This window comes from Nicotiana sylvestris, chromosome 9 (genome assembly GCF_000393655.2).
Source record: "Nicotiana sylvestris chromosome 9, ASM39365v2, whole genome shotgun sequence".
NCBI classification, from domain to species: Eukaryota; Viridiplantae; Streptophyta; class Magnoliopsida; order Solanales; family Solanaceae; genus Nicotiana; species Nicotiana sylvestris.
This window is the reverse complement of record NC_091065.1, coordinates 57,971,859-57,992,375: the sequence shown is the minus strand read 5'-3', so window position 1 is coordinate 57,992,375 and position 20,517 is coordinate 57,971,859. Positions and strand designations below refer to the sequence as shown.

Here is a 20,517-nt window from a genome sequence, read left to right as displayed (position 1 = left end):
ACATGGGAATTGGTTGATCTTCCTCCTGGAAATAAACCTTTGGGTTCTAAATGGATTTTTAAGAGAAAAATGAAAGATGATGGCACTATTGATAAATTTAAGGCAAGACTTGTTGTCAAAGGGTATAGACAACGAGAAGGTCTTGACTACTTTGATACATACTCCCCAGTTACAAGGATTACGTCCATACGGATGTTAGTAGCATTAGCTGCAGTGTATGGTCTTGAAATTCATCAAATGGATGTTAAAACGGCCTTCTTAAATGGAGAGTTGGAGGAAGAAATTTACATGGAACAACCTGAAGGGTTTGTGGTTCCAGGTAAAGAAAATAAGGTATGTAGACTTGTTAAGTCCCTTTACGGACTAAAACAAGCACCCAAACAATGGCATGCGAAATTTGACCAAACAATGTTGTCAAATGGTTTTAAGATAAATGAATGTGATAAATGTGTGTACATTAAAAATGTTCCAAATCACATAGTCATTGTTTGCCTATATGTGGATGATATGCTGATAATGAGTAATAACATTGCCAACATAAATGCTACTAAGCGTATGCTAACTAGCAAGTTTGATATGAAGGACTTGGGAATTGCGGATTTAATTCTGGGGATTAAGATCCAAAAGACTCCTCAAGGTCTGGCATTGTCACAATCTCATTATATTAAGACAGTACTTGAAAAATTCAAGCACTTGGGCTTTAAAGTTGCAAAGACTCCAATTGACGTAAATCTTGCACTAGCAAAGAATAAAGGCCAAAGCATATCACAATTGGATTATGCTCGTGTGTTGGGATGCTTAATGTACATCATAAATTGTACACGACCAGATATAGCTTGTGCTATAAGAAAACTAAGTCGATACACGAGCAATCCAGGCCAATCTCATTGGATGGCAATGAAACGAGTTTTGGGATACTTAGAACATACCCAAAACTTTGATTTGCACTACAGTAAATATCCTGCAGTGATTGAAGGATATTGTGATGCAAATTGGATCACCGGTTCAACTGATTCGAAGTCTACAAGTGGATATGTATTCACTATTGGTGGAGGAGCGGTATCTTGAAAGTCGTCCAAACAAACATGTATTGCCCGCTCTACAATGGAGGCTGAGTTCATAGCCTTAGATAAAGTCGGTGAAGAAGCTGAATGGCTCCGGAATTTCTTGGAAGACATTCCATTTTGGCCCAAACCGTTGGCACCAATATGCAGACACTGTGATAGCCAAGCGGCAATTGGAAGGGCTGGGAGCGTTATGTATAACGGTAAATCTCGTCATATACGACGAAGACATAAAACCGTTAGGCAACTTCTCTCTAGAGGAATTATCACGATTGACTATGTAAAGTCAAGTGATAATGTGTCAGATCCACTTACAAAAGGCCTAACTAGAGAGGTAGTTGAGAAATCATCGAGGGGAATGGGACTATGGCCGAGAACAAGTCATTGTGGCGGTAACTCTACCTAGAAGACTGGAGATCCCAAGATCTAGGTTCAAGGAGATCAAACAAAGTCATTAATGACGGTTCAACATTGTCAACAAAATTTTTTAGTCCATTCTCGTGAGAGACAATGTTCAGTACCAAGGATAAAGCATTAAGGCTCTTTAATGATTTCTAAATTTGATACATGGTATATCAAATAGTGTATCTACGAGATGACACGTTTAGGAATCACCTATGTAAGTGTGAAGTGTTAGCCGCTTCAAGGAGAATTTTGCAAGGCCAATTCTCTACGCACTTATGAAACCAGGCAGTGTTCATGGCTGAAACGAACACAACAATGAGAACCAAAGACGGTTAAGGGATTGATTGTGTGACTTATGGTTGTCTAGGTATACACTAAAGTTCGACGGTTCAAAGATATCAAATCTACCGATTGACCGAGTATATCCGACATAAGTTCACTACGGAAAGTTCAAAGGGAAACCTACTTATCCAGATGCAATTAATTCTTGCTTGCAAATCACACAAGTTTTTCATGCATACTTCCGTGATATAGCCATTCCCCATTCATGTGGGGGATTGTTGAGTTTTTGTTTAAGATGAAATAGTCTTAAAATTAGAGTGAATGGGAAATGGGATTTGGATTTGGATTTGGATTCGGATTTGGTCAAATGATCGATCGATTGATTAATTTTTTGGACCAAATTTATTTGTTAATAGTGAATATTAACGTGATATAATCCGTGTTTGTAACAGATGTTTTCCAATCCGTGTATTGTGTTGCAACACTAAGCAATAAGCAGCCTAGTGCACCTCCCACAATGGTGCAAGTGCTCCTCCCACCAAGCAAGTGTACATTCCACCATGTAAGTGCTTCCTTCATGATAGCCTAGTGCTTGTTGAACCATGGAGGGAGCGGATTTCTCTCAAATAACTGCTATAAATAGAGCATAAGTTAGAGATAAAGAAGAACACATCGGAAAAAATACTCGAAACACTCTGTATACACTGGATATACACTCTGTATACACTGGATATACACTTTATATATACTGGATATACACTGGAAAAACGAATTGCAATCTGATATTCTCTTCAGTAAGAATTCAACATTGGCTATACTTTGCATTCCTTCCTCTCAAAATTTCCATTCGACTTCTGAGTTGTCCTCCTTATTCTGCATTGTTTTTAACTACAAACAAAGCATCCATAAGTGTGATTTGCTGCCGAACTTTGTGTTCGCTGAAACACTGGGGTTTGAAGTACCGCTACACCAGTGTGTAATTCGTTCTATCCTGGGAGGAAATAATCTATAACCTTGGGTACTAGGAGGGGATTAAATTCCTTAAGGAAACACTGTAAATTCAGTGGGCTCGAATTAATTTCTGTATCATTTAAATTTACGTTTATAAGATAACGTTTTATTTTTTCCAGAATTATTATTTACAAATACAGGATAACCACGGATCCAACAATATCAAGTACTATAATCATTAAAATAGCATCTATCTGATTTCTCGAGGTGAAAGAAATTCTTGAGGTGAAATTTTTTATCGAAACAAACCATTGCGCATCAGTTGGTTTCCTTGAGAAAATAATATAGTAATATAACGTGCCAAAGCTCAAATCGTAATATCACATAAGAGAGGAAAAGTGCAAAAAGATGAATTTTTCAGCAAAAATGAATGTTCTTCCTAACAAATAAATTACTGATTTGTATTAAAAAAAAGAAGATAAGAATTACAAAAATTACCTAAATTTTTGTTTGTGATTATTGAGGAGCAATAAAGGTGAGTTCACAGAGACTATTACATAAGAGAAAAATTTCAATCCTTTATTATTAACTTTTACATATGATATCCTCAGCAACAGCTGGAATCTTCAAAGTTCAAATTCTATCCTGTTCTCAACTTGGTGTAAATGTGATAAACTATATGACTACCACAAGAGAAACACTAGCATTTAACGGAACATCCAAATTTAAGTAACTAAACTAATATCAGTAGTTACCACTTAGCGTAAGTTAATCACAATAGGAAATTTCATTGCAAATCAGATACAAACAGTTAAGGACCATACATGCCAAAACTAAAGTAGAATATTCCAAATACTTGACAAATGACATGAACAAATGGAAGCAAATATTTCAAACACTTTGCTGTGACATGAACAACAATGACCTCCAATATCCAGAAACCACGCCTGATTCATCCACAAGATTCCCTTATACCTACTCCTGTATCAACAACACAACTTTCCTTGCTAAATTCTACTATTTCTTCTTAATTAGTTTACTATCAGATTGGTTATTTCCACCACCAGCAGCCTGCGCCGCTTTCCTTGCTGCTTTTTCTTGAAGTGCCTTTGCGTCTCTGTTCAAATCATAAACAAGAATACCCCACGTTAGCTTCAATGGATAAAAACAGCTAGAGTTTGTCTGGTAGGACGGAATTATTTTTCAATATATTCGACGAAGTTTACTTTCTACAAAATATTTTTCATTCAGAAGGAGAAAAACTGGTCTCATATATGGCGGAAAATCATTTTTAAAGACTATAAATTCTAATAGTTTCATCAAAACATTATATTAGGATTAATTTTTAATATTTACCACGTAAGTTTTCTTTGAGCTCTCAATTAAACGTTGAAAAATAATTTTATTTAAAAAAAAAAACATATCGTGGAAAAGCATTTTCACGAAAAATAACTTCATTAACTTCCGTCGTACTAAACACAATGAAATTGAGGGTTGTTTAGGAGGAAAGAAAGAACCTTTCTCGTCTTTGTTCAGGGGTCAATCCATCACCTTTGGGCTGTTTGGGTTTGCTACCTGCCCTGGCTTGTGCCCTTTCACGATCTCTATCTCTCTGATTTCCGCGTTAGCTTGAGTTAAGTCAAAAACAGACAACAATCAGAAACAAAAATGCCATTCTTTGAGCCACAAAAATTCAATCTTTAGGTCCTAACTAAACCAATTCTTTGGATACCGAGCCAATTGAGGATATATCTCGAAAGGGGATTCCCAATTTAATAGATTACCCCAACAAAATTAAATAAAAAATCTTTAATTTTGGATATTTTTTCTCAATTTCTCGGCAATCGAATACTCCCTCCGTTTGGAACTTGTGATTCTAAACAAGTCCAAATGGAGTATTTGTGTAGTTATAAAAGCTTAAAGTTACGCAACTTTAAGCTAAATTGTTACCAAATTTAGAAAGGGTTCATTCTTTTTGGAACGGACCAAAAAGGAAATAGGTTCACATAAACTGGAACAGAGGGAGAGGGAGTAGAAGATAAGAGAATCTTGTTCATCAAAACAAAGAATTGGATCGATATTAGCGTGATCTTAAATCAGAGAAAAGGAACATATCGTAAGGATATGACTCATTCTCGATTCTGGAACAGCCAAACAAAGATCTAACAATAAATTGCTCTGAACAAGAACCTGGAAACAAAACATAAACACATGCAAAATTATTAAAAGAAAGATCGAATCATTTAAAAAAAACAAAAAATCAAAACCCAGGCTTTCTGAGAAAAAGAAAGCTTACCAGATTGAAGGTGGAGATGGGGTCAGCTTAAGGTTACGTAGAAATTTGGACACAAGTTTTTTGACAGCAAATATGGCGTGGGATCCCCTGATTATTTATAAGTGGAAAGGAGAAGACTTGGAAGAATCGAGAAGCCGCTGAAATTCCCTTTTTTTTTTTCCAACATGTATTTTCACGTTATCGTCCCCGTTTGTTGTAGTTTTTACAACTTAGTCCGAGAATTCGCAGAAAATTCCCCTTCCTTTTTCAACAAACATTTTCATATTAAAGGGTCCCAAATATTTGTTGTTATTATAATTTAGTCCATGTTGTTTCTGTATTTCGTATTAGAGAATTATATCTTGGATATTAGACCCAATAGGTTGTCATGTTGAAAGCTTCAATTCTAGATATAGTGGAAAAAATTTAGTCCAGCCCGATTCATTGGACCTAGTTTCATAGGCGGATCAAGCATTTAAACTTTTACAATTTTAGTGAACTTTTACACTTAAATTTTATACTCTTCGTTAAAAGTTATGGGTTCAATTGAATCCGTTATCTCAATACTACATCCACCCCTGCCTACCTCTCATGCAAAGTTTATCTTGATAAATCTTTTGATTTATGTTTGTGTGAAAAATTGATACAAATATAGCAACTTAAAAACAAATTGACACACGATTCGCCAATAAGTTAGTTTTGCAATCCATAGGTAACAACGAATTCTATAGTGATATCGGTTGGAGAGGCGTAACTAGAATTTTAAGAATATGAATATACTATTATATTAAATAAAAAGGGGATGAAAAATTAGGATTTTGTTTGTTTATTATATATAAAATGTATTAATTAAAAAGAACTATATGGGGATCGAACCCCTGACCTAAAGGGGTACTTAGTCACTAGAGCATCAAAGTTGTCACTTGAGTATGGATAACTACAATTATATTTAGGTACATAATATGAAAAATTAATACTACTTATGAAGAAGAATTCTCAAAAACCACTATTGTTTAGTGGTTATTAACTTCCTATAGCTACGATATACATAATTATTTCTTATAGCTACTATTCAGTTATTACGCGAATGTATTCGATATATTCGCGCTAATGTATTCATGAATAAAGTAGCAAAAATTGCCTAAAAATAAGGGAATACATTTGTACACGACTGTATTCGCTATACTCGCGCTACTGTATTCATGAATACAAGTTGCGGAATTATCCTAAAAATAGGAGGATCCAGCTGTTTAATAATGAAAAAAGGATCAATTAGCGTGTATCACTCCTAATTTAACTCAACAAAATCAATTCTACATAAATTTCACTGCTATTGCATTGTATTCCATGTATTCGCGCGACTGTATTTATAAATACAATAAAGTAAGAAACATGGATTACAGATGTCTAATTATGTATTTCATGTATTCGCGCAAATGTATTTATAAATACAGTGAGATAATCTGCCTAAAAATAGTGATTGCGAGTGTTTAATAACAGAAAGCGCAATATTGAATTGTATTCAATTTCACTATATTGAATTCAGTTGTATTCAAACAACAAAAAATCAAGAAAATAGAGTGTATATCGTTCTATTCAATTCGACTGTATACATTATATTCAAATCACATATATTCACTAATATACATTGTATTCAATTCTCTGTATTCAATTCGACTCTATTCAAAACAACAAAAAATCACAAAACATAGTGATATTCGGCTTTATTAAAAAAATACAGGCCTTTGGAATACATAAATACAAGCAAAAATTAATATATTTATACAAAAATATAATGTATTTGAGTGTATTTGTACTGAATACAATATATTTGTATCATTGTATGTGACTAAATAGCAAAAAAGAGAAGAAAGTTCGCCGGAGGGTAAGATGTACGCGGCCTTACCCCTACCTTTGGAAGGGCAAAAAGGCTATTTTCAATAGAACATCGGCTAGAGAACGACTGAAAAGAAAAGGTAATTGCAACAAGTAGGAATAACAACAAGATGAAATAAGATCGAATCCAAGAATGCAGTCAAACTCTAGGTAGTAATAGTCGTCTATGGATAAAAGATATCAAACTGTCATGCCCCAAACTCGTGGAGCGCAACCGACGTTCAACCGAGTAAACTCGGCTGAGCAAGCCTGTTAGATTTCATTCTAATCAAATTCATCCCTGAATAAAGAGGAGATGTACTCCATTAAAGATTTCATTAACCATTTCCATTTCATTCCCAATAACAGCATCATTCAATATTTCCAAAATAGTACGACTTTATAGATTTAATGAGAAAAACATGTTTGCCAAATACTAACATTTCTAATTCAATTCCCAATATCAAAAATCACCCACAACCTATCTACAGAGCCTCTAAGTACAACTGAAGAGTAATATAGAAATGCCGACAACAATGCCCCGACTATACCTCAAAACACAAAATACATGAGAAACAAGAGATATATGACCCCAAAATGAAGTGGGGCTAACCAAGTTAGCTGAAGAGAGTGTACCACTATCACTGATCAATGCTGTCTGTTGTGGAACCACCTGCATTCATTGAAGATGCAATGCCCCCGACAAAAAAGGGACGTTAGTACATATGGAATAGTATTTGTATGTAAAGCTAAATGTCCTCTTTCAAAATAGAATGTCAACATAAAGGGAAAATCATGGAAACAACAATCAACAATCAATGATATCCAATTTCCAAGTTAAAACATAATAATTTCCAAAATATGAAGATAATATTATTTTTTTGGTTGAGATATCTTTAGCACCGATATACCACCGTTCAAAATACCAATACCACCGTACTTTTAGCACGGAATCCGATCACGACCCGATTTGCTAGGCCGTCTCACCACAACGCCATATGGATCGACATCATCCTTTTCTATCAATCATCTCATCCCAATTAAGGGGAATAATTTTATCACAGCAATCTCATTCCAAATAAGGGGGAATAATTACAATCCACTCCTACACCGACATGTGTAGTTTCGGGGTTAGGTTATTTCAACCTACTCTTCCTCGACAACTATCGATACTCCCAAAAATATTTTTTATTTGCTTACAAAGGAAACAAAAATACAAATGCATTTACCTCATAACCTTTCATACTGTATATAGCCTCATTGGCACTTTCAACATCATTATTTCATTGGCTCTCTTGGTCATACATATAATTCTTCATTCATAGCACAATGGCTATATTTCATATTCCACACTTTTATTTCTTCCTTTTCATGGATCATCATCATAATATCAACGAATAGAATATTTCCGAAATCATAACTTTAGGTTAATTAGTAATAAAGGCTTTAAACACAATGGATTTCTTTCCAAGAAATTGCGTAAAATGATTGGCAATCGAAGCACAAGTTAAAATCATAAACAAGTAACACATACTTTATTCTTGAAATACTTTTCACCAAAAATGGCAATACACAATTTCAACTCACGAATATGTAAGAGCACAAAACACGTCAAAAATACCTACAAAGCATAGCATTAGTTTAAACAGCCACATATGGGCATCATTTAAGTACATAAGCTTTTAGGCAATTCTATTTTCAAAGTCAACTTGGAACAATTGAATCAAAGCTCATATCATAATCTTTCTCACATCATCTCATTCTATTGGCACCAATAGTCACAAGTATAACTTTCATTCTTGGCACGTTGGCCACACTTTTTATCCCCAATTCACTTACTTCATTTTCAAGCATCTTTATAAATTATCAACAACAATACATTTCCAATCAAGACTTCAGGTACACATATGAATAATTAAGAGTCTTAAGTATATTGAGATTTTCTCATACAATTTGGCATCATAATCTTCATTTGAAACACGGCTCAAAGACATAGCATTTTAATACACATATCATTCTTGAACACATTCCCAAAGGATAACATAATGTGATAGGAACATACGGAACATGTTTGAATACATAATTCTCCACACTTTGCCTATTCGGGACAATCGAATTTATTGGGAACAACTCGGAACATAGAATAAGGAACTTGAGACAACCATACTTGAAACTTACGGGAACATCATGGAATTCAATTCTAAGAGAGTAGTTTAGCCAACATACCTCGCTTTGAGCTTTCCTTAAATTACGACAACATTTTAAAAATTCTGGCAATGTCAATCTATTTTGAGACACAACAAAATTGAACACAAATTAGGAAGATATTCATGGTTTCAACTCATTTGAGCATTTTATCAAACACTAGGTGTCACGACCCAAACCGATGGGCCACGACGGGCACCCGGTACCTTACTCAACCGAGTACCAATATAACGTATCTTTATTATTACATCATCATATACACGTGATATACAGGCCTAATAGGCCAACATGATCATTTATAAACTCAAAATATAGGCCGACAAGGCCGTACAATCTTTCACGTGCACGACATATATTTACAAGCCTCTAAGAGTACAAAAATGTCATAAAGTTCGGGACAGAATCTCGCCATACCAAACAATACACGTCTAAAACATACTAACCAAACACGTAACTCCAAAACAAATGGAGCGCACCAACATCTTCCGCTGAGCTGATAGCCTACTTGAGGGGGCTCTCGACCTATCAATCTGGACCTACGAGCATGAAACGCAGCGTCCCCAGGCAAAAGAGACGTCAGTACGAAAAATATACCGAGTATGTAAGGCACATAAATAAGTACATAACAGGCATGGAAGAAATATAAAGTAATTGACTCAACTTGTAAGTCTGGATAACTCTGTAAATCATAAATTACTTTTAGCATCATGCATATACGTATGAATGTCATGTCGTGCATAGGTACATATTTCATAACATCATCAGCCTCTGGGGGCATCCCATCATATCATATCGGCCATTATAGGCAAAATCAGCAACGTATACCAGTTAATCAAGTGGTGGTGCGTATATAACGCCATAACCTTTCCCATATCCCATATACATATATATACATACATATATACGCGTATATAACGTCATTTGGTCATGGGTCAATGTACATGAATGCAATGCATGAAAAGTACGTTAATAAAATCTTTCGGAATGTCATAAGACCATTTTGCCTTTGAGTAATATCATAAAGTAAACTCTTTTCAACTTTTGTATTTTTCTGAGACCCATGAACGGATGATAAAATATTATGACACATAGAAATGCAAGAACATAGATATCTCTAATACTTCTATGAATAGATTCATTCATGAAATTTGTGCATTTGCACGTTTCGTTCATATCGTACGGATCATGCCAAAAGAAAGAAGGGATAACCTTAACATACCTGTTTCTTGAATTATTTGAACGAATCTGCTTATGCGAAATATGAACGAAATTACACTTGGATTTCCATGAACTTGCTTTCTGCTTCTAAAGTTTGTGAACTAAAGAATGAATTTTTAGCTAAAACTTGTTTCCAATGTTTTTGAATTTTGGTTGAAGCTTCTGCTCTTGGCGTTACAGTATTTGAATCAAGAAAGAAAATTTTTCTTGATTTTTAAGAAATTGCTACGTTACTCCTTTTCAAATGGAGATGGAGACTTGATATATGATTTCCATTTTGAATTTAAGGTACATTCTGATTTTTTGCCAAATGAACATGTAAACAAGACATTACTAAGTATTGCTTTCTTTAATATTCAATTAAGTCTTTGGCAGCCACCTACCCATAAATCCATATGAGTCACTTTCTCAAATAGTGGCCTTCTGCCACATTTTGTTGAGGGGAAAGAGATTTAATCTTATCCACTTATTAATTAATCGGGTAATATCCCGTTATCCGGTAATTAACCAATTACCCAAAAAAAATTGAGAATTATTCCCACTTACTTAAAATATTACTCACTTTTCACATACCTTATACACCTTTCTAGCATGGGCATGCAGTACCTTGTATGTCACTAGTTCATAAATACTGGGTATTTTAGCTCGGGCCATATTTTACCCCAATATGCCAAACTTGGACGAAAAATTCATTTTCTTTGACTTGCTTCCCCTTTTACCTTTACTAATCACTTGTGAAATAACATAATCCTTATAATCTCCAAATAATCTTTTACTTAGACTGATGTCAATTACCTTACGACAAATTCAACGTACAATACTTCAGGGTGCAACATCATCGTAACTTAATACTGCGAAGCGTGACATCACCGTAATGTAATACTGATGGGTGCAACACTGTCGTAACTTCTTACTACAAAGCGTAACATCACCGTAATGTAATACTGCTGGGTGAAATACTGTCGTAACTTAATACTGCGAAATGTACCATCATCGTAATGCAATACTGCAAGGCGTAACATCATCGTAATATATTACTGCAGAGGGTAACATCATCGTAATATATTACTACAAAGCACAACATCGACGTAATACTGTGGGGCGTAACATTATTCCCCTCTTTTGGAACATTCGTCCTCGAATGTTGAGTAATGCACTTATCACTTTCATAACTTATATCTTCCGAATACTTTATAACTTCCCTTTCCATCTAGGTGACTGTTTTGTGAATAAGTCCAAAGTCCAAGGCATTCCCCCTTAGGCCTCCTTCTCACACCACAACTTGTAGTTGGAATCCTTCCAATCTCGTAACTATGGCTACCTTTCCTCATGTAGCCTGTACAATTTTGACCTTGTAAGTGTGCCCAATCTCTAGGTTCCATATGTAGAGCTTGATAAGATTTCCCTTTGGGCATCTATGAGTATACTGAAGTTTTCACTCGGTACTTTGTTGAATTCACAAATATTGTTATATCTCATTGCATGGGTCCGTTTAGCCATCCGTATGAATTTACTGCCATAACTCTTACTTTAATTTATTGTTGTTGAGGTCTGCTACCAAATCCCAGCTTACTCTCATTTCTTATTCCATATGTATAAATTTAAGTCCTTTAATGCTTTCTCATTACTGCTCATGTTTAGAATGACGGCCCAATCTCATCTCATACTTTGTGACTTTTGTCATCTATTGTTGATTCACCTCAATATTGGTCTACAATATACCATTGATAACTTGAAACTTCTTACATAATACTTTGCCCCTAGGGATTACGTTACCTCAAGGAATATTCGAAGTGATTCCCATAATCGTATTTCATAGTGTCTCAATGTGACTCACCTTATGGGGGTATGTTAATTTCGTGCCGCCAGCGAAATCTTTTCTCCTTTTCTTCTCTTTTTTTCAAATCATTATTCAAACGAAGGCCCAAACATCATCATGTATCTGTCACAATTATACCCTCATTTTATTACTAGGTCAGCATTTCATTCTTTCTAAATGCTATTAATCTTAGGCTCCTTTGAGTTCATTAAAGCTATAGTGAGCTTTGTATAACATAGAGAAACTGTTTGCCCTTCTTGTTTTCATGGGCTTAATCCTAAAGACTTATCCATTCTCATCACCTTTTCACTTGCCTTTCCTCATCCTTACTCATATTTTCTTAAAATTTTATCGCTCTACCATACTTTAGCTTGCGACCTATATATATTCATTTATAAACTTTCCTTCAACTTGCTTGCACCATAGATTTTCTTATGTTATTCTGGAATGTCAAGCGATACATCACATCGTCTCCAACTTTTCTATATTCTCTTAACTAGATCACTCAGTACTTAGAAACCATACGCTGGAAGATATGCCGCCGAAGATGCCGCTATCATTCCCGGTTATTGGATCCCTGTGCTTATAGCCTTCTATCCGAAGTATGGACTATTCATGATCTTCTGTCTTTGAGTATCTCATACGTTGTTCACCTTTACCTTACTTACCTTAAAATCTCGCATTGTATCTTTTATCTCTTTCCTGGCCTCCCTTCCACCTAGGTGTAATTCACGTTCATAACTTGAAGCTCTATTATAATAATCGCACCTCTGGTACATACACAATCCGGTGGGAGCTTCGTACTGACTTATTATGAGGTCGGTACTTCTTCTAACTGGCTTCCTTGTATAGCCATTATAGATTATGGTTGTTGTGTTATTTCTCTTGAACATCTAATATTAAGAGTGATTATGTCATGTTCTCAAGCACAACTTCTATAATTTTTCTAGGTCCAATAATTAGACTCCTGATTTACTTGGGTGATGTAATTCTTTAGTTTCCTCTTCCTTCTAATCAGCCTTTACGTAGGCTTAAGCTATCTTCCGATCTGTGGCTCATGGTATCAGTTATCACCTTAGCTTTTCATGGGTGTTATGGATTATCCATGATACAATCTTTTAACAATTCAATCTTTTATCTATGCCTTGGGCTCAATTCTTTCTTTTAACTTATACCGGAGTCTTCTATGGCTGTATGATTGTCAACAAATATGCTGCCTGGATAATGCTCCAAAATCTTGAGTGTATCCATAACGTACTAACTTTGGATCATTGATAAAATAATTATTTCGTTCCATCTTAGCTTTCTTTCAACGTAAGCTATTATGTTTCTTGTTCTTTATGCCCCCTTGTTGAGTCCATTAGCTTATCTTAGTGCCCACACTTGCCAGAGTTTTCATACAACTCATATGATGTTGAATATTACTTTTAATTCTTACTTCCCGTTTATTAGCCACGGTAAGTGCCACTTTCCTTTGGAATGCTTACAATGTTGTTGCAAGATTGTTATTACACGACCATTTTCTCTTTATGTCGTTGTGCTTAGGTTGAAGACTTCTTTCTTATCTCTTCAACGAGTCTTTCGTTGTAGTACTTATGGAGAACCCTTGACTCTCGTAAAGTTTTGAGCTTATTACGGACCTTTTTGATGTCCTTACTTGCTTATAATCATCTGTAGTTGCTTACTTCCATGCCTTTATGCTTGTATGGTTGCTTCTGAACTGATATTTTGAGTTCCTTCCCAATGACACTTTCTTTTATCCTAGTAACACTCATATGGTATCTTTAACTACCTCGACTATTGTTTGAATATATCTCAAGTATTATAATGATATTCTTCGAGGCTGAACTCTTCATGTTGGGTTCTACTATGTTTATCTCACACGATCTGATGACTCGTCTGTAACCTTCTGTTTAGCCATAACTGGGATCTTCCTAACCAATTACGAACTACTCGTTGGTCCATTCTCATATCAATATTCCTCGTAATCTTTCTTGGGTTATTTCCTTTGTCTTAACTTACGTCTTGCACTGACTCCTTAATTATCAATAATATCTCGGGCAGGAACCCCTACTTCTTCTCCTTGACGTCATGTTTGCATAATATTTTAGAATCGTAGTATATCTGTAGGATTTGGATAAGTGCCATCTCATTCCTCTTTCATTTATCGCATTCTTCCTTTATCATTCCATAGTCACTAGAACCACTTAATTCCGACTTAATGCCACATCACTCCATATTCCCCCCTTTAGGGGTGTACACTAAGACTTGGAGCTATGACAATCTGCCTATAGATGTTTTTACTCTTCATCTTTGGCGTCCTTTCACATCTTTCATGGCCCTTACATGCCTTGCGATAATCCTTCTGTACCAAGGATAACAAATTTCCTTACTCGCGAGGGTGACACTTAGTATAACTGGCATATACGGTCCCTTAAGCTTAACTTTGTTCACATTGCTTGATTTACGGAAACATCTTCCTGAATGACCTTTAAAGGTTATTCTTCCGTCGTCCATTCTGTTATTGCCATAATGCAATCTGAAATTTTTGTGATACCAACCATCATCAAATCACTCAGTCCCTAATTCATGTTTAATTTATCTTATTTACCAATCCATACTGGTTCTATTACTCTGAGGTCTAACTTTTCCTTCTGGTAGTTGTATTGGAACCACAAGCTTATTTGATGAAATGAGAATATGACTTCATGGCCTATACTCTTTTGTTTTCTCAAGGCCTATCACCTCTCGTATTTCCCTTCACTTGACTATAGACTCTGTAATATTGTCATTCCTTTGATATACCGTTGTCATCCATGTATCACGTCTTACTCATAATGCTTCATTAACTCTCTTCTTATTTCCCACTAATTATCCAGGTCTATTACTTTACTTTGAAAACTTGAACAAAACATTCTTTTGTTTTTGGCTCCCCTTGCTCCATCCATTAGCTCTTCGGGTTGCCCAGCATTCTCGTTCTACTAGGGATGGGAGCCATACTAAGGTAATATTTATCGCTTTAAGGCTTCTAGTGCCTATCTTTGTAGTACTCATATCTAGCTGTACTATTTTAGAGTGCACCATCTAGGTGTCTCACAAAGAGATATATTAGCACATTTGCAATATCCTTCGAAAATGTCTCCTGACGCGAACAATTCATCCATCATATCATCTTATACTACTTCTGTTAACCCCCATATGGCATATCTGGAATGGGCGCGACCAATTGTATATACCTCTGTTAATATTGAGGGTAACTCTTAATGCTTATATTTTTCTGCCGGAACTGTAATACTGATAATCTTCATTAACTGGGCACCTCGTACCCTTCTTCACCTTGCTTCTTTTACTTCTTGAAAGCGTTGTCTTTCATCATAAAGGTGGATAAATATTCTTTCCTTAAGGTTCCTTATCAAGAGGCTTACACCTTTCAGTACACCCATGATCTGCTGAAGACCTTACAGTTACTCATCATAAGCATGATGCAAAGTCGAGTTCCTCTGACTCAACTCTTTCATAGCCATGTCTTTTACCAACCGTCTTTGTGGGTGTAGGTATCGTCTTACTACGAGTAAAATAGACGTTAGGAATTTGAATTCTTACAACTGAGCTGTACCATACAATCTAGAGTAAGAAGAAAGAGTGACAGTCCTAAATGCCATGTAGTCTCCTACTTATAAGTGTGGTTCACGACACACCCATAAACAAAACTTTACTAGACACGGCTTGTAGACTCCCTAGGACAGAACTGCTCTGATACCACTTTTGTCATGACCCAAACCAATGGGCCGCGAAGGGAACCTGGTACCTTACTCAACCGAGTACCAACGTAATATATATTTCTTATTATATCATTATATACACGTGACATACGGGCCTAATAGGCCAGCATGATCATTTATAAACTCAAAACATAGGCCGACAAAGGCGTACAATCTTTCACGTACACGACATATGTCTATAAGCCTCTAAGAGTATATAAATGTCATAAAGGTCAGGACAGAGCCCCGTCATACCAAACAATACATGTCTAAATCATATTAACCAAACACGCAACTCCGAAGCAAATAGAGCGCACCAACATCTTCCGCTGAGCTGATAGCCTACTTGCGGAGGGGAGGCTCTCGACCTGTCTATCTGGACATGCGGGCATGAAATGCAGTATCCCCAAGCAAAAGGAACGTCAGTACGAAAACTGTACCGAGTATGTAAGGCACATAAATAAGTACATAACAGGCATGGAAGAAATATAGAGTAATTGACTCAACGTGTAAGTCTGGATAACTCTGTAAATCATAAATTACTTTTAGCATCATGCATATGCGTATGAATGTCATGTCGTGCATAGGTACATATTTCATAACATCATCAGCCTTTGAGGGCATCCCATCATATCATATCGGCCACTATGGGCAAAAACATCAATGTATACCAGCTTATCAGGTGTTGGTGTGTATATAACGCTATAACCTTTCCCATATCCCATATACATATATATACATACATATATACACGTATATAACACCGTCTGGTCATAGGTCAATGTACATGAATGCAATGTATGAAAAGTACATTAATAAAATCTTTCGGAATGTCATAAGACCATTTTGCTTTTGAGTAATATCATAAAGTAAACTCCCTTCAACTTTCGTATTTTTCTCAGACCCATGAACAGATGATAAAATATTATGATACATTCAAGAACATAGATATCTCTAATACTTCAATGAATAGAGTTATTCATGGAATTTGTGCATTTGCATGTTTCGTTCGTATCGTATGGATCATGCCAAAAGAAAGAAGGGATAACCTTAACATACCTGTTTCTTGAATTATTTGAACGAATCTGCTTCTGCGAAATATGAACGAAATTACACTTGGATTTCCTTGAACTTGCTTTCTGCTTCTAAAGTTTGTGAGCTAAAGAATGAATTTTTAGCTAAAACTTGTTTCCAACGTTTTTTGAATTTTGGTTGAAGCTTCTGTTCTTAGCGTTACAGTATTTGAATAAAGAAAGAAAAATTTTCTTGCTTTTTAAGAAATGGCTACATTACTCCTTTCCAAATGGAGATGGAGACTTGATATATGATTTCCATTTTGAATTTAAGGGACATTCTGATTTTTTCCAAATGAACATGGAAACAAGACATTACTAACTCTTGCTTTCTTTAATATTCAATTAAGTTTTTGCGAGCCACCTACCCATAAATCCATATGAGTCACTTTCTCAAATAGTGTCCTTCTGCCACGTTTTGTTGGGGGAAAGGGATTTAATCTTATCCACTTGTTAATTAATCGGGTAATATCCCGTTACCCGATAATTAACCAATTACCCAAAAAATTGAGAATTATTCTCACTTACTTAAAATATTACTCACTTTTCACATACCTTATACACCTTTCTAGCATGGATATGCAGTACCTTGCATGTCACTAGTCGATAAATACTGGGTATTTTAGTTCGGGCCGTATTTTACCCAATATGACAAACTTGGACGAAAAATTTATTTTCTTTGACTTGCTTCCCCTTTCACCTTTACTAATCACTTGTGAAATAGCATAATCTTTATAATCTCTAAATAATCTTTTACTTGGATTTATGTCAATTACCTTATGACAAATTCAACGTATAATATTTCAGGGTGTAATATCGTCGTAACTTAATAATGCGAAGCGTGATATCACCATAATGTAATACTGTTGGGTGCAACACTGTCGTAACTTATTACTGCGAAGCGTAACATCACCGTAATATAATATTGTTGGGTGCAATACCGTCGTAACTTAATACTGCGAAATGTACCATCATCGTAATGTAATACTGCAAGGCATAACATCATCGTAATATATTATTGCAGAAGGTAACATCATCGTAATATATTACTGCAGAACACAACATCGACGTAATACTGCGGGGCGTAACACTAGGTGTGCATTAAGGTTTCAAGGTCCCTTTATGAAGGATTCCATCATCCCACAACCCATTCTTTACCATTTTTTTAGCTCAACAATCTTTCTACACCCTTTGATAACCCATGCATGCAAAATAAACAACTCACACACCCAAGAATTATCTTGTTAATTACCCATCTTTAGTTAAAATTCAAAATTAAGAGCTAGGGTATGGAACCTTACCTCTTAGATGAAGATCTTGTGATTGGCTTCCTTGATTCTTGAAGATTGGTGCAAGATTGGATGATTAGAATGTTAGGTTTCCTCCTTCTCTCTCTAAAATACTCTTACCTCTCTCTAAAATCATCAAATAATTGCCCCAAAATAATCCTTAAAGCCTATTTATCAAAATGGGATTGGGTTATGAAAATAAAAAAATGGACCCTCCGAACTCAGGTCTGCGGTCGCACAATGGACCACACAATGGGTATGCGGGTCACACAATGGACCGCAAAACTGGTGCCCAGAACTGGGCTGCGACCATTTTGCGGTCCACAGACCACTTTTGCGGTTTGCATAATGTTTTTGTTATCGCACATCTGACCGCAGAATCACATTCTTTTAGCCTTTGGTAATTTGGTCATAACTTCTAGTAGGAGTGTCCAAATGATGAACGGTTTGAAGCGTTAGAAACTAGACTCGAAGATCTTTTATTGATAGTTCATCACATAATTCTTTATATATAAGTAGATATACTCATCCAAAGTTTGGTCTTGTGCGTACTCATTTGGAACTGTAGTCTATCATGTAATTTTCCAACTTGACTTAGACGGAGGGCTCTCCTTAGAACCAACATCACTCATAATATGTCTTGCACACGTATTATCATATCCAATTGATATTCATCATATCAATAATCCTCGTCCGCACACAAAATAATTTAATTAGCACACAACAACTTTCTTACTAGTGCTTAAGTAAGTCAATTTTTTTCCTAGGGTGTTACACAAACTAACACTAATGCTAGAGAATTGAGTAAGACAAGGAGAAACGCTCGACTACCTACGAACCTTCACTACAACAAAATATATCTGTAGCTACGAAATCTAAGCTACAAATCTAAATTTCGTAGCTATTACTCACTAATAGCCACAAAAAATAGAATTTCGTGGCTATCTACAAATTGTTAAAATCTCTTAGCCACAAAACTAAATTTACAAAGCTAATTCATTATTTTTGCTATAATTACTAATTTTTGCGGCAATAACTACCTAAACAGCTACAAACTTATTGCTACAGTAAAATTTCATAGCTAATCATAAATTTTTGCCACGGGTTAAGAGTTACCGCAGCAATAGTATACTTTTAGCCATGATAAATTTTTTGAAACAAATTGTTGTAGCTAAATAAATATTTTTGCTTCAAGTTATAAAATATTGTGGCAATAGTTGGCTTAATAGCTACGATTAATTGTCATGACAAAATAATATATCCACAAATGTTTTGATATGATAAACTTTCATAGCTAATCAATAGTTTTTGCCACAGACTAAAACTTACTATAGCAAAATAAATTTTTTAGTCGCAATAAATTATTTAAATTAAAATGTTGCAGTTGAGAAAAACAATTTTGCTTCAATTTTAAAATAAATCTTGGCAATAGTCGGCTCAATAACTACAATTATTTTTCATAAATGATATAGCCACATATTTATTATTGTGGTAAAATTTTATAGCTAATCATAAATTTTTGCAATGACTCAAAGCTTCTTGTAGCAATAATAACATTTTAGACACATTAAATTAGTTAAGATACAATCTTGTAGTCAATTGATATTTTTGCTTCAAGTTAAAAAAAACGTACAAATAGTTAGCTTAATTGTTCCAATTATTTGTCATGACAAAATGAATAGTAGACAGTTACCTTTCATAATTGACCATAACTATATATATTGTCATACAATTGATGTATCATTGCACTAATAATATGTTAACTATAATAAATTAGCTGTAAAAATTTTTGTCGAAGAATTCTTTTACTTCGACTATGAAAGTCATGACAAGAGTTAGTCTAAAAAATATATGCGGTTATGAAAAAATAATTTCATATAGAAATTTGGAAAAACAACAATGTATATAACTTGAAGAATTAATTAACTTCTAAATAAGAAAGATTAAAATGAAAAACATCTTCAATCTTAAAATAGAAGTTAAACAGAATAAAAATTAAACTGAAAAAAGTATAGTAAAATAGTGGCGGGTTTGCGACAAAAAATGAAATTTGTTGCTAGTTCTTGTACTAACATATAGCAGAAGATCTAGAAACGAAACTTCTACCACTAACTTTATTATTTATTTTAATTTTTAGGTTTAATCATTATAATATCAATCAATTTTCGGATACATTTGTTGTATTTTAAAATCAAATTTACTTCCCCTATATTATAAAAATCTTACACTTACACCCTCTACGAGGTAAATATATAACTACGTTTATTAAAATAAAGCTATTAAATAATAAATTAGAATTG

General features: G+C 34.9%; 1 long non-coding RNA gene across 1 annotated transcript; it reads right to left on the bottom strand.

The window, feature by feature from the left end:
• Positions 1–3,733: 3,733 nt before the first annotated feature.
• On the bottom strand, positions 3,734–4,823 carry LOC104246023 (uncharacterized). The gene is made up of 2 exons (XR_011402467.1): positions 4,220–4,823; positions 3,734–3,819 (listed from the first exon to the last, which is right to left on the bottom strand). It is a non-coding gene; the product is annotated as an uncharacterized lncRNA (long non-coding RNA).
• Positions 4,824–20,517: the final 15,694 nt, after the last annotated feature.